Consider the following 6,291-nt stretch of genomic DNA (forward strand, 5'->3'; position numbering starts at 1 on the left):
TTCTCAGTGTGAGGTGAGTTCTCTCTCAGGAAAATCTCAAGGCACAAGGAGCTTTCAGCCTACAGGATTATTCAGACAATGTGTAGGCAGCGCTAACTAAAGTCATCACCAAATGAGGATCAGAAACTGTAGACATGGGAGCCAGAAATCCTCACTGGAGTAGACACAGGGTCTATACTCTTTGGTATGGCACTACAGGGACCTTTCATTTTGGCTGAGGATGACGCTTGTCAACCTCTTCATCCTTGTTCTCCAGTGCAAGGTCTGTTTGTAATCTCAGACCTGCAGTTGCTACTACCCTCTGTTGTCCCTCTTTCCAAGCTATGTACCCCCTAGCTCAAGTGACTCATTTGTCTCTCTGAGGTGGGAAGTAGGACATTGCTTTTCTTATCAGTGTAACTTTGCCACTGAGAACCACTGAATTCTGAATACAGTGTACATTCCTAGACCCTGTATCAGCCAAAGGATCTCCAGAGACACCATATATCTATATCTAAAATGAAAGAGAGAAAAAGAGATGGAATGGTTTTTAAAAAATTGTCTCATGCAAATGTGGAAGTTATCGAGTAAAAAAAAACAAAACTGCAGGATAGACTCATGGAAAAGTTGATCATTTTAGGTCCAGTTTGATGGCAGCCTGGAAGCAGAATTCCTTGTTTGGGGGGAGCACCTCTGTATTTTTTGCTCTTAAGGTTTTTAACTGATTGAATAGGGTCCACCCATTTTAAGGATAATCTGCTTTACTCATAGTCTACTGATTTAGATGTAAATCTCATCTAAATATATTCTCACGGTAACATTTAAACTAGCGTTTGATCAGCTATCTGGGCACCTCATGGTCCATAGGCTCTCAATCAATTTCTAAATTTGAGCCAGCTTCTGGACTCGGAACCTCACCAGTGAAGAAAAGCTTCAGTCCTCCAGAGGAAGAACCCCACTACATTGACAAAAATTGACACTGTTAATCTTTCTCTCAGCCTTCCCCAAAGGGAACTATGACTTTTCACTAGAGTCCTTGTGCATTAGGAAAACAATTAAATAAACCTTTGGGGGGTTTATTAGACCCTGGTTCTGAACAGATACTAATTCCAGGAAACTCAAAATGTCACTGTGTCTCACCAAACAGACTAGGCACTCATGGAGGTCAAGTAAACAACAAAGTTTTAGCACCGTTTCACCTCACCAGGGGTCCAGTGGGTCTCAAACCCATTCCATGATAATGTCCCCAGTCCCCAGAATGCCTAATTGGAATAGATATATTCAGCAAATGGCAGAATTTTCACATTAGTTCTCTGAGCTGTGGAGTGAGAGCTTTGTGGTTGAAAAGGCCAAGTGGAATCCGCTAGAACTGCCTCTACCTAGAAAAATAGTAAACAAAAAGCCATAGCATATTTCAGAAGAGATTGCAGAGATTAGTGCCACAATCAAGGTCTTAAAGCAACCAGAGGTGGTGACTCCCACCATATCCCCATTTAACTTGCCTTTTTGTCCTCTGCAAAAGACCAATTCATATTGGATAATAATGGGAATATTGTAAGCTTAGCCAGGTGATGAATTTAATTGCAGCTTTCATACCAGATGTGCTATGATTGCTTGAACAAATTAACATATCCCCTGGTACTTGATAGGCACTGTTAAACTGGCAAATACTTATTTTATACATATCTTATAGTAAAGATCACCATAAGCAGTTGCTTTCAGATGGCAAAGCCAGATATAGGATGTACCTAAGAGGTGTATTAATTCATCAGGACTATGGCATAATTTAGTTTACAGGAATCTTGATCTTTTTTTTTTTTTTGAGGCAGAGTCTGGCTTTGTTGCCCAGGCTGGAGTGCAATGGCACCATCTTGGCTCAGGGTAACCTCTGCCTCCCAGGTTCAAGCAATTCTCCTGCACTAACCTCCCAAGTAGCTGAGATTACAGGCACCTGCTGCCACACCCGGCTAATTTTTTGTATTTTTAGTAGAGTCGGGGTTTCACTATGTTGGCCAGGCTTGTCTTGAACTCCTGACCTTGTGATCCGCCTACCTTGGCTTCCCAAAGTGCTGGGATTACAGGCGTGAGCCACCATGCCTGGCCCTTGATCATCTTTTCCTTCTATCACATATCACACTGATCCATTACATCAATGACATTACACTGATTGGATCTAGTAAGCAAGAAGTAGCAGCTACTCTAAACTTATTGAAAAGACACTTGTGTCTCAGAGAGTAAAAATTAGTTAAGCAACGCTGCATAGGCCAGCAGCCCCACTTTTGCGTAAACTCGGCGGGAGGGCACAGCTTTTTCTTGTCCTGGGAAATATTATCCCATTTGACCCCCCACCCCCATGCCACTGGTAGCCAGGTGGGCAATGCTTGCTAGACCTTGCAACCCAGTGGTCCTGCATCCATGTGAACTCAGCCAGTGGTTGTTGTCCCAGGAAGCACCTGACTGCAGGGTGGGAAACCCCATCCGTGCCTGCTGCTAATAACCAGGCAAGCAACACCTGATAGAGCTTCCAGCCTAGTGGTCTTGCTTCTGTGGGAACTCAGCTAGTGAGCACAGCCTCCTACTGCCTCAGGAAGCACCCAGATGGCAGAGCAGGTGACCCCACCCACTGTCACCACTGGTAGCCAGGCAAAACATGCCTGCTAGAGCTCTAGCCCACTGGTCCTACTTCGGACTGAATTTGCTAAGGAGTGCAGCCTCCTGTTCCCCTGGAAACACCCAGCTGAAAAGGATGGCAACTCCACCCACCCTCACCTCACATAGCCAAATGGGCCACACCCACTATCACTTCCAGCCCAGTGGTCCCACTTCTGCCTGAACTCTGCAGGCAGACACATTTCCATGATTCCCTAGGAAGCACGTGAACAGCAGATTAGGACTAACAAAACAAGGATGCAGCTTGTATGCCAACTGTAGACAAATTCCTATCAAACTACCAAGGACATTCTTCACAGACTAGAAAAAACTATTCTAAAATTCATTTGAAATCAAAAAAGAACCCAAATAGCCAAGGAATTTGGATGCAAAAAGAACAAAGCTGGAGGCATCACATTACCTGACTTCAAACCATATTACAAGACTATAGTAACCAAAACAGAATGGTACTGGTTTAAAAGCAGACATATAGACCAATGGAACAGAATACAGAGACCAGAATAATGCCACAAACCTGCAACCGTCTGATCTTCAACCAACTCGACAAAAGAAAGAAATGGAGAAAGGACCACCTATTCAATAAATGGGGCTGAGATAACTAGCTTGCCATACGCAGAAGATTGAAACTGGACCCCTTCCTTATATCATATACAAAAGTCAACTCAAGATAGATTAAATAATTAAATATAATACCTAAAACACAAAAACCCAGGAAGATTATACCATATACAATTCTTGATAATACCATTCTGGACACGGGCCCTAGTAAAGATTTCATGACAAAGACTCCAAAAGTAATTGCAACAAAAACAAATGTTGATAAATAGTTTCTGATTAAACAAGAGCCTCTGCACAGCAAAAGAAATTACCAACAGAGAAAATAGACCACCTACAAAATGGGAGAAAATATTTGCAAATGATGCACCTGGCTAACATATAGGTTCTATAAGTAACTTCAATAAATTTACAAGCAAAAATCAACCCCATTAAAAATTGGGGACAGAACATGAACAGACACATCTCAAAATAATACATACACGTGGCCAAGAAGCATGCAAAAAAATGTTCAACATCGCTAATAATTAGAGAAATGAGAAACAAAACTACAGTGAGATACCATCTCCCACCAGTCCAAATGGTGTTTACTAAAACATCAAAAAATAATAGATGCTGGTGAGGTGCAGAGAAAAGATAATGCTTATACACTACTGGTGGGTATGTAAATTAGTTCAGCCACTCTTAAAAGCAGTTTGGCAATTTCTCAAAGTACTCAAAGCAGAAATACCATTAGACCCAGCAAACCCATTATTGGGTATACACACAAAGGAATATAAATCTTTCTACCATAAAAACACATGCACATGTACATTCATCACAGTGCTATTCACAATAACAAAAACATGGAAACAACCTAAATACCCATCAATGATAGACTGGATGAAGGAACTGTGGTACATATATACCATGGAAGGCTTGATGTTCTCACTTATATGTGGAAGCAAAACATTGAATACTTATGGATACAAAGAAGGGAACAACAGATATCAGGGCCTACTTGAGGGTGGAGGGTTGGAGGAGGGTGAGTATTGAAAAACTACCTATTGGGTAATACGCTTATTATCCAGGTGATGAAGCAATCTGTACACTAAACCTGCAAAACACACAATTTACTTACAAAGCAAATCTACACACATACCCCTGAACATAAAATTATGAAAAAACTGCAGGGATCTTCTCAGTGAAATTTCTAGGGATCCAGTGGTGTGAGGCGTATGGAAATATCCCTTTTAAAGTGAAAAGGAAATTTTTGTATCTGGCCATGCCTACAACCAAAAGAGAGGTACAATAACTAGTGAGCCTCTGGATGATGGAGGCCACATGTTCCTCATTTTGAGGTGTCACTCCTGTCCATTTACTAAGGTACTTGAAAAGAGTAAGATTTGAGTGGAAGCTGGAATAAGATAATGCTCTGCAGTTGGTACAGGCTGTTGCCAAATCTGCTCTGCCACTGGGACCACATGATCAAGCAGATATGATGGTGCTTGAAATGCCAGTGGCAGATAAGGAAGATTTTGAAGTATTTGGCAGGACCCTATAGGTGTTATCTTCTGCTGATTAACTATTGTCTTATTCAAGAAACAGCTTTTGGCTTTCTACTGGGCCTTGGTGGAGATTGAACACTGAACTAGGGCCACCAAGTTACTAAGTGACCCTACTTGGCCATTGTGAACTAGGTATTAGCTAATCCATCAATAAATTTGGATGTGCACAGCAGCACTCCAACAAAAAATGGAAGTGTTATCTATGTGATTAGCCATGAGCAGCCCTAAAACTAAATTTAAGTCACACAAAGGAGTGGCTCAAATGTCCATGGTCTTACTTCTGCTACACTATCTGCTCTCACCCAACCTTCAGCTATGACCTCATGGAAAGTTATCTGCAATCAGTTGATGAAGAAAGAAAAAACTCAGATCCGGTTTACAGATGGTTCCTTATTATATAAAGGCATCACCTGGAGGTAGACAGCTATAACACTAAAGCTTTTTTCAGGGATATTCCTAAGTACCATGGTGAAGGAAAGTCCTCCCAATGGGCAGAACTTTAAAACGTAGTGCAATCAATTGCTCATATTGCTTAGAAAGGGAAACAGTCAGATGCATGATTATATACTGAATCATGGGCAATGGCCAATGGTTTGAATAGATGGTGAAGGAGTTGGAAAGCTATCTAGTTGCACATTGACTACAAACTGCTTCCATCATGGAAAAGGCAGCATTTTCTCCTCACTGGAATACACATTTACTCTGGTACAGATTTGCCTTCCATACACACGACGTTTCTCCAAGAACTACCATCCTCAGACTTATGGAATGCCTTATTTACCACCATGGTTTTCCACACAGCATTGACTCCAGTCAAGGAACTCACTTCATAGGAAATAAGATGTAGCAAAGGGCCCATGTTTATGGAATTTACTAAACTTGCTATGTTGCCCATCATCCTGAGCAGCTGGCTTGATAGAAAAGTGGCCCTTACAAGACAAACTAAAAGCACCGGTTAAGTGGCAGTATCTTCCAGGATTGGAGCAAGGTTCTTTAGGAGGCCATATATCCTCGAAATCAGTGACCAATATATAGTGCTACTTTTTCCATAACTAGGATTCATAGGTCTATAAATCAAGAAAGGGGTGGAAAGGGGTGAGATAACACTTCTATTCCTAGTGCCTTGCCAGCAAAATTTCGCCTTCTACTTCTGCAATATTATGCTCTGCTGGCTTAGTGATCTTAGTTCCAAAGGGAAGAGTACTTCCACCAGTAGACATGACAATAATTTCATTGAACTAGAAGTTAAGACAGCCAGGCCGGGCACGGTGGCTCAAGCCTGTAATCCCAACACCTTGGGAGGCCGAGGCAGGTGGATCACGAGGTCAAGAGATCGAGACCATCCTGATCAACATGGTGAAACCCCATCTCTACTAAAAATACAAAAAATTAGCTGGGCATGGTAGTGCGTGCCTGTAATCCCAGCTACTCAGGAGGCTCAGGCAAGAGAATTGCCTGAGCCCAGGAGGCGGAGGTTGCGGTGAGCTGAGATCGCGCCATTGCACTCCAGCCTGGGTAACAAGAGCGAAACTCCGTCTCA

This window comes from Cebus imitator, unplaced genomic scaffold, assembly GCF_001604975.1.
Source record: "Cebus imitator isolate Cc_AM_T3 unplaced genomic scaffold, Cebus_imitator-1.0 Scaffold370, whole genome shotgun sequence".
Classification (NCBI taxonomy): Eukaryota; Metazoa; Chordata; class Mammalia; order Primates; family Cebidae; genus Cebus; species Cebus imitator.